At 46.0% G+C, this 15,859-nt stretch overlaps 1 non-coding gene across 1 annotated transcript; it reads right to left on the bottom strand.

The window, feature by feature from the left end:
- Positions 1-7,370: 7,370 nt before the first annotated feature.
- Positions 7,371-7,475, bottom strand: LOC120361087 (U6 spliceosomal RNA). The gene has a single exon (XR_005577447.1). It is a non-coding gene; the product is annotated as a U6 spliceosomal RNA (small nuclear RNA).
- Between the last annotated feature and the right edge of the window lie 8,384 nt (positions 7,476-15,859).

The following is a 15,859-nucleotide window of genomic DNA, read 5'->3' as shown; positions in this document are numbered from 1 at the left end:
AGAGAGACCATAAATTCTATTGTGCTGTAAACACTCATCAAGCATGACTAAGAGAAAATGAAGTAAATTCATCCAATGCATCATGGAATATTCCTGTACTTCATTTACCTTCCCTCCAATTAGGTAAAAAGCCTATTCTATTAACAGCTACCACTGCAGATCCAGACAAAATTAACTCCTGGTGCCTCATGCCGGCAGCAGGGCAATTGATTCTTCCCCATAATCCGTTTATTTCATTAGCAATACATTTATTTGGTACATGCGTTTTGCCACGCTGCAGCAATGAAATGTCCCTGCAAGATGTGGGGCATGGGGGAGCGCTCGGAATATTAACCAAATCACTATTACCGCCATGGCAGTGCTTAAAGATCATATGTAAATCAAATGTCAGGGGAGAAAATTGTAGCAAAGGCTGTCAGGAAACAATTTACCAGTGGTTAAAGGCACAGCTCATGGCTGGGTGGATTGTGAACTTTGCAAATGGAAAACCAAGCTGGCTTTCACTGTGGGAGCTGATGAGACCTGAAGGAAGAAGAGTGGAGAGGCTGGGAACATATTGGGTATTTTGTATCCTACAAACATAAAAACAAACAACAAAAATCTCATTCACTTTTAAATATTTGCAGCCAGTTGCTATGGTGAGTTACCATTGAAAGTGGATCTTGCTTGTTGAGGAATTTCACCGCCATTTCTGTCCTGTTTATCTAGAAGGAGGATTTCATTACGTGGGAAAGCAGTTGTTGGCAAAAGATAGTGTGGCTCTTTCTTCCCAGGCTTCTAGAAATTGTTCCAGAAATGGTTTCCATGTTGGAAAAAAACACATATTGTTATTGTTATGATTGTAATATCTTATGTCCCCAACATGTGTGACCTGCAATTTTATTCTTGGGAATACATCTTTATGAGTTAAGTGTGTGTGTGTGTGTGTGTGTGTGCATGTGTGTACCATGCGTGTGTGTAATGCTTACCAGGGTACTTTGCAAGCAGGGTTCGGACATTGTTCTCAGTATTTCAAGCAGGAAGGGATTTAATACATGGAATTAGAAGCTTCCTTACTTGTTGAAAAGACAGGGAGAGCAAAGCTCAGAAAAGCTTCCAGGAAATCCAGAAGCGCGGGAATCACAGGGAATATTCATAGGTAATGTTGACTGCAGGCATCCAGGAAGGAGATGACTCCCAGGAGTCAACAGAATTCACCTGCAGAACCCTGGCTTTCCCTCTGCTGGTACCACACACCCGCTTGCAGCTACCTCTGAGCTAGTACAGCTTCTCCACCTTTCAAATCGCATGCAAGGGCTCCATCTTCCAGGCAGCTCCCCTCTCTGTAATTCACTTCATGAAAAGAAGACTGCTTTAGAACATAAATCCTGACTCCAGTACCAGAAATGAGACCTTGGCCAAGTCAATTCACCTCTGTGTACCTCAGTTTTCCCAGTTCCGAAATGAGCTTAATACTGTCTTATCACAACAGTAACGACAGGAACGAAGTAACGTGATGTCTGTAAAATGTCTACGTACTTGGCACATAGTAGGGCCCCAGTGAATGTCAATTGCTTTTTGTTCTCTTTCTTTTACCCTTTGTGTAACCCTTGGAGGTACATTGAAAGCCCATTCTCTCCGTATTGATACTGCCAGGGCACATGGAGCGATTTCCCAGGGTTCCTGGTTCCCCAGGGAAAAGTCCTCCCTTAAAGAAAGCCATTAAGGATTTAATTTCTTATCATCTTCCATTCCAACTAGCCGGAGTGTTATGAATAATATCCTATTAGCTGAAGACATTCAAACAATCACCCGTTAACATGTTCTTACGGCGAAATGATGAAGCGTCCTCCGAAATCACGGTGCTTATCTGCGGCCCACTCAGCGGGCACTCCATCACTCCCACCAACGACACTTCTTGCATTGCTGTCTTGGATTCCAACTAATCACTAAGGGGCGGGCAGCGGGGTGGGAGGAGAGCCAGGAGCCTCCTGGACTACAAGCTCCTCCTGCAGCTTGGCTTGCCCCGTGGTGCGTGGTGATGTGCCTGTCCCAGAGGGGATGGAAGCCACTTCTTGAGACATACCGTGAAACAAATCGCAGACACATAGTGATTTTGTAACAGGAAAACAAGGTCAATGAAACTGTGCTGTAAACCGCATCAAGACAACCACAGACAAGAACGAAGAAGAGTTATGTAGAGGAGTTAGTGAAAAACAGGGGAAATGAAACAGCTAAATAGAGGCATCAACTCTCACGAGTGAGGAGCTCCTAGAGATTGGCTCACACAGTTTTTAATTCCCCACCCTCAAATGGCATGCCCTAGGGGCTTAGTCCAGAGAGATGCCCCATCCAGAGCATCCACCGCCACATAGGTTAGGAAAAGAAACACTGAACATCTAAGTTCTTCTGGTTGCTTCCCAGTGTACATCTCATTCTAAGGGTCCAACCTACCCGGTGAGAAAGACACCCGTTTGCTTTCATCAGCGCAAGGCTTACCTAAACTATGGATCCACAGAATGCTGCTTTTTTGTCCCCACATTCAGCAAAAAATATTCCTTGGTAGTGATGGGTCTTTCTACCAGTCGTGAACCTAGTTTTTCTTTTTTATTTAGTCTCTCTTGATGAATGTATGTGTGTGTGTGTGTGTGTGTGTGTGTGTGTGTGTGTGTATACATATATATCTTTTAATTTTTATACTGGTCAGAGAGCAAGTAAGAGTGTGAGGCACACTGCTGAAAATGTAGCTTTGTCCGGAGGAAGGAGGAAAACAAGCTAATAGATTTCGTGTTCCTTCTATGTGCTAAGGGTTTCAGAGGCATTATCCTGCTTGACTCTCACAATAACCCCATGATGCGTATCCCATTCTTTCCCCTTGCTTACCCCATTGTTTCTCAGTGACAAACATGAGACCAGGAAAGCTAGCTAAAGAGTTTGTCCCCGGGCCAGTGAAAGCCCATGTGTGGATTCTGAGTCCTGGCCCAGAGCACCTTTCCCTGTGACACTATGCCCCTTAGTTCTTTGGGATGCCGGGGACCTGTCCCTTGCCTCATCTAAAGACACGATGAATTTGTGTGTATGTCTGCGGAGGACTGATTCACGGACCTACTAAGATCCATGGATTACCTGTGATTACCTATGATTCCACACTGCTGAGACCGTGAGCAGAAAGTACTGCATAGGAGAAACGGGTGACGAAGGCTGCTACCTGCTACCGTCTTCGTACCATGAAAACACAAAACCCATCAAGACAGGTGAGAAGCAGTCTCCCTGCTCTCGTCACTTTGAGACTCATTAATCCCCATGCTCCACCAGTCAGCCCTTATGGTTACTATCCCCGCTTTTAAGATGAGCAAACAGGCTTGCAGAGCTTACGAAACTTGCCAAGAAGTCAAGTCACCTAGAGTTTGAGAGAGAAAAAAGAATGTCTTGGAAAGAAAGATCAAAGCAACAAGGAGAAAGAATCATTTTCTAGCCCTTTCTTTGTGGTATGAAGGCTGGAGTTCTTCATTCAGTTCTAGCTGAAATTACAGCTAAGCAGGTGGCTTGGCTCTGATTTTACAGATGATGCTTCTGAGGTCTGAAGTCTTAAGTAACTCTTCCTACGTCACGGCTAAGACTGGGATACTCTTTTGTTTGTTTGTTTGTTTGTTTTTGAGATGGAGTCTCACTCTGCCACCCAGGCTGGAGTTCAGTGGTGCAATGTCAGCTCACTGCAGCCTCCACCTCCCAAGCTCAAGCAATCCTCCTGCCTCAGCCTCCCAAGGAGCTGGGATTACAGATGTGCACCACCATGCCCCATTAATGTTCATATTTTTAGGAGAGATGCCGTTTCGCCATGTTGGCCAGGCTGGTCTGGAACTCTTGGCCCCAGGTGATCTGCCCAACTCAGCCCCTCAAAGTGCCGGGATTATAGGCATGAGCCACCGCACCCTGAAATTGGGACACTCTGTTGTTCTGGACCCGGGCCCGTTCTCTTTCCTCTCTCCTTCCCCTACCTCCCTAAGGAATCTCAGTGACTGTTCTTTTTCTTGGGGTTGTCGATAAAGAGGGGACTGATGAGACGTTTGGCAGGTGGGGGAGAGGGACAGCTCCGGGAAGGATGCTCCTATTTAGGGGCCCTTCCATGCGTAAGTGCTTCCCTTCCGTTCTCTCTGACCTTGGGTGGCTGCAGTTGCCTTAAGTGCACAGTAATATACTCTCCGTCACTGTTCAATGCCCAAGGGAATGGTTTAAGGCCTTCCACTGGAGTGAATATTTTTATGCAGGCTATAATTTCTTTTAAGACCTTCACAGCGTTCCTGCAGCCTCCACCATGCCCTCTCCTCCAGAGAGCACGCAGCCGAAAGAACAGCCACTTTCTAATGAGGGGAGCCACGAGCTCCAGGCAGAGAAGATGGACTGAGCCACCCCAGGGGCTGAGGGCAGGAGTTGAGCTCTCCCTGTCTTCTATTTTGCCCCCAAACCTGTCACCTGTAATAATAATCGTGACAACATTTATAGAATGTGTACTCTATGCCAGGCTTATTCTAGGAGACCCACGCCATGCATACCTCATTTAATCTTCTAAACAACTTCAAGAGGCCAGTAACCCATTTTACAGATGAGTGAACTGGAAAGCAAGTGCTTTTCAGATGCAGGTGCTTCACAGAGACAGCAAGTGCTGAGTCACTTGCCCACCGTCACACCACAAGCAAGGAGGAAGCTGGACTAGAAACCGAGGGAGTGGGGGATCCATCCACAGGGCCAGCCTACCTCTACCCAGCAGCCAAGGGCATCACTCCAAAGAGCAAACCTGATCACATCACTCATTAGCTCAAAACCCTCCCGCGGCTCCTTACTGTCCTTGGGCCAGAGATCCAATCCTTCCCCACTGGGTCTGCAGGCACCGTGCGCTTCTCCATCCCTGCCTTGTATCCCACTCTTCCTGGCTCTCAGCATGCCAGCTGCACTGGCTTCTTTTGTGTTTCTAGAACTCTCCATCATCTCGATCCTGGCACAGAACAAGGACAAGAATGTTCCTCTGCCTGGAACGTCCTCAGCCACATACCTTCAATCCACCCCCAGCTGGTTAATTCCTTTTCACTCAAACACCACCTCTTCAGGGAAGCTTTCCCCTACTGCCATTCTTGGTCAACGCCCTCATAACTGCCATTCTTGGTCAACACCCCCATAACTGCTCCTTTGTTCTATTTCCACATTTTTACTTTTACAGTGGTTTATGTGATTATTTGAGTCATATCTGTCTCCCCGACTAGACTGTGAGTTTCAGGAGAGCAGACACGATGACTATCCTATTCACTGACTGATGGGGTTTGGCTGTGTCTCCACCCAAATCTCACCTTGCATTGTAGTAATCTCCATGTGTCAAGGGCAGAGCCCAAGGGTAGACAATTGAATTGTGGGGGTGACTTCCCCCATACTGTTTTCATGTTAATGACTAAGTCTCATGAGATCTGGTGGTTTTATAAATGGGAGTTCCCCTGCACAAGCTCTCTTGCATCCTCCCATGTAAGATGTGACTTTGCTTCTCCTTCGCCTTCCACTGTGATTGTGAGGTCTCCCCAGACATGTGGAAAGCACTGAGAGTCAATTAAACCTCCTTCCCTTAAAAATTACCCTGTCTTGGATATGTCTTTATTAGCAGTGTGAGACTAAGACACTGATGTTTTCCCAGTTCCTGGAATCACTGACTTCCCAAAATAGTTGCTGAATGACCAAATAAGTGAACGAATGAATGAATGAATGAATGAATGAGAGAGGAGATGCAGGGAAGGAACAAGGCATCCTGGTTGACAGACCTGTAGGGCCCAGACCAGGGTATGGATGGCATGAAACTTGAGGGGCACCAAAAACCTCAGCAGCCAAAATAAACATTTTCATGCAGTCTTTTAAAAAACCAAATTTAATGGAAAAAGTTTATGATAAAGTCTAAACATTCTAAATAAAGTTTTATGAAGAACCATTTTGGAGGCTGAGGCAAAAGGAGAAATCAGTGATACTCATCCTGTAACAGTTTAAAATGTTGATCTTCTGCTCATCAGGAATTTATTTGCATTAACTTTCATTTTTAAGATAATGTTTTATTAACACGCTATCTATCTTGACTGCTGAACTTTTTGGCGCCCCTGAAGTTTTGTGCCCAACACATGTCTCACTCTAGTCCTGTCTGGTTCCAGCCCTTGCTTTGTCATTGGAGAGCTCCGCAACCTCAAGCCAGTTACTTGACCACGCTGGTCCTCTTGACCCTCATAGATGGCGCGATCAATGTGAGGCGGCCCGCAGCTGGCGCCTTCCCCTCTGAGATGGCAGTCAGAGGGCATCAAGCATGATGCCACAGGGTCTTTGCACTTACAGTAGTCTCTGCCTAGAACATCACCAAGAACTCATAAATAGCAACTGCCCATGAGACAGATAGGCATTGAATAATCATTTCTAGTTCGTGGATGAGGAAAGTGACGCTCCAGGATATCAAGTGTGTTGCTTCGAGTCATGAATTTTGTAAGACACGAGGCTGAGTTTTGAAGGTTAACCCTGGTGTTTTTTCCACTGGCTCTCCAAGTCCACTCCCCAAATCCAAACCCCTGCCCCAGCGAGCAGAGGCAGAGTTGGAAAACAGAGTAGGAAAAGGACAGACAGTAAGCAAGGGGCAGAGATAGGATTGCGACCCAGGTCTCCAGGGCTCCAGCTGAAGAACTGTCCTCAGCCTCACGGTGCATTTGAAACTTGCTAAGATTTTTTAAGAGACTTTGCAGTGCCGAACCAAGAAGCTGGTAAACGATGTCTCTCCATATGGGGGCATTGGAGGCATCTTTCAATCATCAGCACTGGAGGGGTCCTCCCTCTGGGATGGTCTTACACTTTTTGCAGCCCAGAGTTTTTTCTTCTTTAACCTCATGGGGCTACACATGCCCTTCTAGAGGCACGACACAGTGAGGGACAGATATTCTCCCCGAAAGATGCTTTTGAGGGCAAACTCTTTACAAAACAATCCTCTCCCAATTCACCCACCCCCAAGCACAGTTCACTGTTATCATAGGAAGGAAAGTATTGTGAATACAGCACAAGCTGTGTAGTCGGAGGGAGGTGAACTTGAACCCAGCTCCATGGCCTCAGAAAGTCTGTTCACCTCTGTGCTGCACCAGCCATTTGTCAAAACCATACTGCGGGATGTCACAAGAGTTATAAAAAGCCATACATTCATGTATGCACCCACCTATATGTGTTCAGTTTCTATATGAATGGGATCGTACTATACGCCTTTTTCTGCAAAGGGATTTTTTTTTTTCACTGATTGCTTCTTGGTCATCTTAATGTGAGTCTTAAGCATGCAGGCTTTAGAGACAGATCATGTGGTCTGAATCTCAGGTCTGCAACACGCTGGCTGGACAGACATCCTAACAACCTTCAAAAATTTGCATGTCATCCTTGCACAGGGACCATGCTAATCTTCTCTGGATCATTCCAATTTTAATGTCCGAGCATGACAAATGTCCTAATGTCCCAATCCCACCTCTCCTTGGTGTTCACATCTGTTAAATGGAAATATTAATCGTGGGCAGGTGTCTTTGAAAAGATTAAATGATGGACTGCAGGGAGAGTGCCAACTCCCATTTAGGGCTCGGTAGATGCTGACTAATATTATTCCAAAAATTGTCTTTGGTTATTTTTAGCTATTGTACGGGCATTTCGGAGTGTGTATAGCCTGTATCCTGTTGATGGACACTCGAGGCTTTTCCGTATGTACTACAGAAATGCATGTCATATTGGGGGATGCAGGTTCCACTTGAAATTGATCACAGCCGTTATTGCTCAGAAATTGAGTGGTTATGAAGGTGGAAAATATAGAGGTGGAAGGTTTGTTTTGTCAGTATAATGCCGATGTTTTGCAATGAGAAAGTACTCGTGGAACTGTTTGTGAAAGAGGAAAAAATAAAAAAGTGGAGAAAGAAAAAAGGAAGAGTAGGGGGTGAAGAAAAATATGTAGAGGGTGGTAAGTGGACACAAGATCTCAAACATATGAGGTCCCCCTCAGAATGGCAGCAGTTACAGTATCATCATCCTCCTCTCCTCATAGTCATGATCCTGGACCAGGAGCAGCGGCTCACACCTGTTGTCCCAACACTTTGGGAGGCAGAGGTGGGTGGATCACCTGATACCAGGAATTTGAGACCAGTCTGACCAACATGGTAAAACCTGTCTGTACTAAAAACACAAAAAATTAGCCAGCATGGTAATTTCAGTTACTCAGGAGGCTGAGGCAGGAGAATCGCTTGAACCCAGGAGGCAGAAGTTGCAGTGAGCCAAGATTATGCCATTGCACTCTGCACTCCAGCCTGGGCAACAAGAGCAAAACTCGGTCTCAAAAAAATTTTCACCAATCCAAGACAGTGAAAAAAATCTTTCAGGCTCACTGTTCTGAGGTGATATGTGTACACACCTGTGTGTTTATGTACATGCCCGTGTGCATGTGTGCATCTTTGCATGTAATTGTGTGTCATTGTATGTAATTGTGTGTCATTGTGTGTAATCATGTGTAATTGCATGTAATTGTGTGAGCCTGCGTGTATCTCTCTGCATGTCTGTGTGTGTTTGTACATGCATGTTTGAGTGTGTGCATTGAGTACTTTTCTGTGAAGAGAGTTTTTTTCATTTATTGCTTCTTGGGTATTTTAGGATGGGGCTTACTCTGTGTGTCAGGGTCTGCACGTACTTGTGCATGGGTGCATGTCTTCACGTATGTGCGCACATCTGTGTGTGTGCATATGTGCTTGTGTTTCCTCTTTGGTAGACAAGAATCTCAATAAATGAGGTGATGCATAATGGATGCGAAATCATTTTGAAAACTGCCCATCCTACACATATGTAGCTAAGGGGAGATCACATTCATGTCCAGAATGCAAAGCAATCCTGATTGATCCCGCTCTTCACCTGCCGCTTCCCTTTGCTTCCCTTCAGTTCTCTGATTGTCATCTACAGTCACACCAAGAGCAGTGGATCCTGCAGCATATAACCTCCCTGACTCAGTCATGTGAGAGAGCCAAGCTTTCGGGTTGATGGAGGATCGCCTCTAATTACCATCTTAACAATTATGTTTAGGATGAAAATCTCTGCAAAATGCACTATGCTCTCTGATAGTTTGGACAGGGGCCCTTGAACTAACTCTCAAATCTATCATTATGAGCATCATTTATTTTCCAGTGAGAGATGAAAGGCTCTGTAAGATGCACCCTTTTGCCCCTTCACAGAATGGCCTAGACCACTCAGGTTTTCCCATTAGTGAGGCTATTTGCAAATAATCCTACCTATTTCTGATGCTCGCAAAGACACCAGCAGCCACCTTCATTGGCCTTTATTACCTGAAGCTTTTCCTTCTTCCTTTTTTTTTTTTTCCCCAAGACAGAGTCTAGCTTTGTCTCCAGGCACCAGGCTGGAGTGCAGTGGCGCGATCTTGGCTCACCGCAACCTCCGCCTCCTGGGTTCAAGCAATTCTCCTGCCTCAGCCTCCCAGGTAGCTGGGACTACAGGCATGCGCCACCATGCCCAGCTGATTTTTTTATTTTAGTAGAAACGGGGCTTCACCATGTCAACCAGGACGATCTCGATCTCCTGACCTCGTGATCCACCCGCCTCGGCCTCCCAAAGTGCTGGGATTACAGGCGTGAGCCACCGCGCCTGGCCCCTCCTTCTCCCTTTCTATTTGTTGAATTCAATTTGTAGACGGGAAGGCCAGCTAACCGCCTTTGTTAGTACTGCGTGCAAACCAAGGGTAGCTAGGCTCTAAGAGAGATCGCATCCTAACAGGATCTTCACTCTCATTGGTTGCTGGGTGGACAGTAAATGTCGTGCTTCATCCAGTCAAAGGAGCTGCACCAGGTTCTTTCAAGCATTTATTCATGCATTCATTTAACACAGGTTTATAAAGCTCCAGCGACATTCCAGGCATTGTGCTAAGCATAGGGGCTCAAGAATGTCAGGGCTTTTTGGATATGATAGCTGAGGATTCCAGAGGGGTGACTTGTGGGTAGGGGTAATGTTCCCAATAAAACATAGTCTCTGCACTTGAGATTTGGATCTGTCGGGCAGTACCAAACATTTACGCTCACACAGTAGATATGCAAGAATAGATGTCAACACTCAGAAAGAAACACCCACACTCACGTATCAGGCAGTGCATTCTGAGGGCTACCCATGGATCGCAGCAGCTGTGCGCCTGAGGCATTCAGATGCATCAGGGCGGGACAGGAAGCTTCCTCCCTACTTCTCCATCACCTCTTGTATTTCAGGGGAGCATTCCATGGCAACGGACTGAAGAGAGTGACGGGAGACCTGGAATCTAGCCTCTGCACCCCAAATGACTCCTTGTGTGATTGTGACCTTTAATATGGCCCTTTTCTTCTCTGGGCCTTAATTCCCCCACTTTAAAATGATGAAATTGGACCCGGTGATGTCTGAGTCACGCTTGAGCTTAAAGCACTCCTTGAATCTGATTCTAATAAAGTGATTGATAATAAGTAACATGTGTTGAGTGTTTACCACATTCTTTTTTTTTTTTTTTTTTTTTTTTGAGACAGAGTTGTGCTCTGTTGCCCAGGCTGGAGTGTAATGATGCAATCTCAGCTCTTCACAACCTCCACCTCCCGGGTTCAATCAATTCTCCTGCCTCAGCCTCCCAAGTAGCTGAGATTACACATGCCCACCACCATGCCTGGCTAATTTTGTATTTTTAGTAGAGACGGTGTTTCTCCATGTTGGTCAGGCTGGTCTCAAACTCCTAACCCTAGCTGACCTGTCCACCTTGGCCTTCCAGAGTGTTTACCACATTCTATTTCTTCCTCAATTTAGTCCAACAAAGCACATGCCACCTTCCCATTTTATATACAAGAAAACTGAGGCTTCAAGCAATTAAGAGGCCTGCCCTAAGTCATGCAGCTACTTAGTGTCAGAGTTGGAATATGGACCCGGGCAATCTGGCCCTAGAGTCTGTGCTCTTAATCACCTGTGCTCCTGGTGGCCTGTAAATTCACCGTCCTGGGGTCCTGCCTCCTTAACCCTTCCTTTCCCCACCCTGGGATTCCCCATGCCTTCGTCTGGGTCTTTGTTAGTAGCATCTCAGGGCTCTCGAGGGTTGAGAGAGAGGGAGGAGGAGAACTGGGGCCTCCGATGCCTTGGAACTTGAGGCAGGCTGGCACCCTGAGGTCCCCGGGCACGGTTCCCCTGCACGTTCATCTGGTGCCGGTGGGCAGATGGGTATGCTGGCCAGTCCTGCCAGCCTGCCAGCTGGCCCGGAGCGCCCGGTGGCTGGCACCTCGGCCACTCGGATGGGCTGCCGGCCTGCCTCCCACAGGCATGCAGCTGGCAGTGAGGAGCAGATGGGCCAGCCGGCCGGGCCGTTGGCTCTCCGTTACGCTGCCAGCTGGCTTCACTGCACTTGGTGTCTTGGCACCTCTGGGCTGGCGTCGGTGGGCAGGAGGGCTGACATGTTGGCTTCCTATGGATGGGCAGCTGGCACAGACAGCAGAGAGAAGGGTTCCTCGCCCTCTCCTGGCTGCTCCTTTAAATGTCCGGGGGTCTTGGCCAATGCGAACTGAAGCCGGAATCTACCACCTTGTCACCCTGAAGAGTTTGCCGTGAGAGCGAGCTTCCTCTCCCATGCCTCCTGGGATCCATATTGATTTGCACAAGCTCTGGCTTCCCCAGGCCCTGACACCTTCCTGCCCCTGACTCCCACTGTTCTGGCTTCCTTTACCTGCCAGGGAAGGAGCATCCCCCGGCAGGCACTCCCAGCTCCTGCCAGCTTCTCTCTGCCTCCCTTGAAGTTGGACCGCCAATCCTTTATGAGCTTGTCTCATTCAAAGGCTCGGCTTCTGTGAGTGCCAGAGAACTGGGCTCAGCAAAGGCTGGAATTCTGGTGAGATGCTCTGTGAAAGCCTAAGAGTCCTGGTTCCAGTCCTTGCATGTTGCCATGGGTGCTGTGAGAGCGTGGACCTCCCTCTTCAGGCCTCGGTTACCCTGTCACTTCTTTCTTATTATTCACTCAAAAATGAACAGTACAGAATAAAATAGAATCCCGCCTTGGGGTGTCTAGATAAACCACAATATGTTCGTGATCCCTGACATTCTAGGCACAAGCTTGTGCACTTGGATGGTGTTACCGGTTGAATTGTGTCCCCCAAATCATGTTGAAATCCTAACCTCCCAAACTTGGGAATGGGACCTTATTTTGGAAATAGGATCTTTGCAGATGAGCAAACTAAGTTATGGTCATGGGGTAGGATCTATCCTCATCGAAAGGGGAAATCTGGACACAGACATACATAGAAAGATGGTGATGGAGACAGGCAGGGAAATAGCAGCCGTTTACAAGACAAGGACCCCTGGGACCGCAGGCGGCTGAGAGAGAGGCTTGGAGCTGATGCTGTCACAGTCTTCAGAAGGAGCCCGCCCTGCCCACACCTTGATCTCTAACTTCTGGCCTCCAGGTCTGTAAACAAATAAATTTCTGTTTTTCTCAGCCCCCTGGTCTGCAGCACTTTGTCTCGGCAGCCCTAGAAAGCCAACACACATGAGCATGCCACTTGCTGGGGGATGGGTCACAAGATTCATCAGGTCATCATGGGGGCTCATGACTCACCCCACCTGAAATTACAACCATTAATGTCTGTCCCAACCCTGCATGGGTGTCCCACGAGGTAACATAATAGCTGTCCTGGCCGGGGGCAGTGGCTCATGCCTGTAATCCCAGCACTTTGAGAGGCCGAGGCAGGTGGGTAACTTGAAGTCAGGAGTTCGAGACCAGCCTGGCTGACATGGTGAAACCCTATCTCTACTAAAAATACAGAATATTAGCCAGGCGTGGTGGCACACACCTGCAATCCCAGCTACTCGGGAGGCTGAGATGGGAGAATCACTTGAACCCAGGAGGCAGAGGTTGCAGTGAGCCAAGATTATGTCATTGCACTCTAGCCTGGGCAACAGAGTGAAACTTCATCTCAAAAAAGCAAAACAAAACAAAACAAAAAGCTGCCCTGAAACCCTTCAGGCAGCCAGATTAAGGTATCTGTTACCTGCTGCTAAGAGCATCCTGAACCCCCAACCCTATTCAGGGACAGTTACTTCAGGGGCTGACTCTCCTCATGGACCTAAAATGGCAGCAGAAGCCCCAACATTACTCCCAGATCCAATCACACTTAGAGATACATTCTGACACCTACATAATAAAGTAGAAAGCACAGAAATGCTTATGGCAGCAAGGTTTGGCTATCCAGGGGATGCTTTATTCAGACAAACTGAACCCATTACCCTTGATTTCAGATTTAAAGGAAGTAAGGAACAGCTCCCTTTTCATATTTAGCTTTGGATGTGATATCAGGTGACCTGGAGTCAAGCCCCAACCCCTTTATTTTCTAGCTTTAGAGACTAATTCTGTAGAGCCTTCAACTGGAAAGCAAATAAAAGTATGAATTAAGCAACTTTAACAATTAATATCATTTCAGTCTTTTAATTCCACTTCTGGGAATCAATCTGAGGATATGCATCAAACTATGGGAAAAAGTTTTATTTAAGAAGATACTTATTGAAGCAGATGATTTGTAAATTTAAAAAACAAAAAAGTGAAACAATGGCCTGGATAGGGCTGGTAGGTTAGAATGCTCATGGCTGCCAGTAACAGGCATCTTAACTCAGCTGCTTGAAGGGGTCAGGACACCCACTATCTTACGTTATGAGAAGCCCGGTGTGGGAGAACACTGAGAAGGTGCCTGCAGGGGTCCTTTTCTACATGTTAGCTTAATTTTCCGGGCTTGCTCTCCTCTTGGACACAAAATGGCTGCAGAGGTCCCAACATCACACCCACATTTAGCCGTATTTAGAGAAAGAACGGGGACATTGCCTCATGAATGCCTCTTTGTAAAAGCCAAGCAAAGTTTCCCAAGGGCCTGCTGCAAAGTTTCCTTCATATCTCGTGGCCTGTGATTGTGCCATATGTCCATGTCGTAACCAACCTTGAGAAGAGAAATAGAGTGGCTGTGATTGGATTGGTCAGTCAGGGGCTGCTCTCTGAGGTTGGAGGCAGGGCTGGCTCCAGGACAGTGATGGTGGACTTGGACTCTATGAGGAAGAAGAAAATGGATGCAGGAGTTGAATGTCTGGCAGGCAGTCAACAGGATGGTGTGGTAGCCACTGGTTGTAGGTCAGTTACAATTAAAAAATTAATATGTTAAAACTAAATGGCAAAAATAAATGGGTGCTGAAGATTGAGATGTACATGGCAACGGTTATCATGAATGGAGAAATGCAATCTTGTAGATCAGTAAGACCAGCACTCCAGAACGACTGGCAAATATAAACATGTCAGTGGAATAGAAATATCCACTAGTCCAAGGAAAAAAGTAAAACTGGGATCACTAATAATCAATATATTTTGTTCACAAAGCTAGCCAGGTCTATAGAATCCGATTTTTTGAGGAAACGGGCACTCAACTGCATTGAGGATGGATACACAAATGGGCACAGCAAGTTGCCTGTTTATTTTTTTAATTAAGGTAAACTTCACATAACATAAAATTAACCATTTTAAGGTGAACCATTTCAACGGCATTCTGTACACTTACAATGTCATGCAACCATCGTCTCCTAGTTCCAAAGCATTCTCATCACCCTGAAAGAAAATCCCAAACCCCTCAAACAGCCACTCTCCATTACTCCTCCCCATAGCCACGGGCAGCCACTAATCCACTTTCTGCCTTTGTGGATTCACCTGTTCTGGATATTTCATATAATGATGGACCATGTGATCTTTTACGTCTGGTTTCTTTCACTTAGTGTGGCATCTCCCAGGTGTATCCACACTGCCACATGCACCAGCTCTTCACTCCCTTTCACCACTGAGTAATATTGAATTGCATGTGATGTGCCTATTTTTTGATCCACAGATTTTACCTCTGGAAACTTATCCCAAGAAAATGATGATCAGGAAGTTGTGCAGAGAGAAGCTACCAGTATCTTTCTGAACGTGTTGTTTAGATGGCCACAAGATGAGACTTGGGAAATTCTCATTTATCTATATGACAGCATATGATGAAGGCAGCGTCTATTATATTACAGTAGAATATTTCATAACACCAGAAACCACTTATGATTGCTTCTCAGCCTTTTGGCTAAGATCAAGTATTGAAACTACATGTGGCATGGTGATACTTCTGTTAAAAGCATATTATAAAACCTTGTGTTCCGTGTGACCCCCTTGTCCATCATGGCTTCCGTGTCAAAGAGCATTTGTGAGTTATGGAACTTGTTCTGTGCACCAGGCACTGTTCAAGGTGCTGAATAGAAAGTGGTGATTTAAATAGACAGAATGACTGACTTTGGGTAGCATGCAACATTCTAGGGTGTGTAACTTTGGTGGGGGCTGATGAATGGGCGATAGGGGGTCCCCTGGGGGAAGTGAGGAAGTGATACCCATGTATGTTGAGACTTTAAATGTATAAATAGAAAGATGCACGCGTGGTAGATTATAAGTAATCTTTCTTTCTTTTCATATGCTTGTAATGTCAACATAGTTTTCAATAAACATGTGTGTTATTTTTATAATCAGGAGAAAGAAAGCTGACTTGTACCTGATAGGCTTATTAAGAACTAGTTACATTACAAGATCAAAATGAATATAATTGAAATATAAATTAAATTGCAGACTTTACATTTTGTAGACGATGCTTATAATTATATATGTGCATGTGTGTATATGTATATCTGTGTATATACCCACACACATATATACACACAAATACATATGTATATACACACACACGCACACACATATATAAAGCTGGGTAAAAACCCAGTTTCTTTGTATCATAATTTGCACACAGTGGGTATTCAA

Source organism: Saimiri boliviensis, chromosome 21 (assembly GCF_048565385.1).
Source record: "Saimiri boliviensis isolate mSaiBol1 chromosome 21, mSaiBol1.pri, whole genome shotgun sequence".
Lineage (NCBI taxonomy): Eukaryota > Metazoa > Chordata > Mammalia > Primates > Cebidae > Saimiri > Saimiri boliviensis.
Note: the sequence above shows the minus strand (reverse complement) of the source record. Positions and strands in the feature narration are given on the sequence as shown.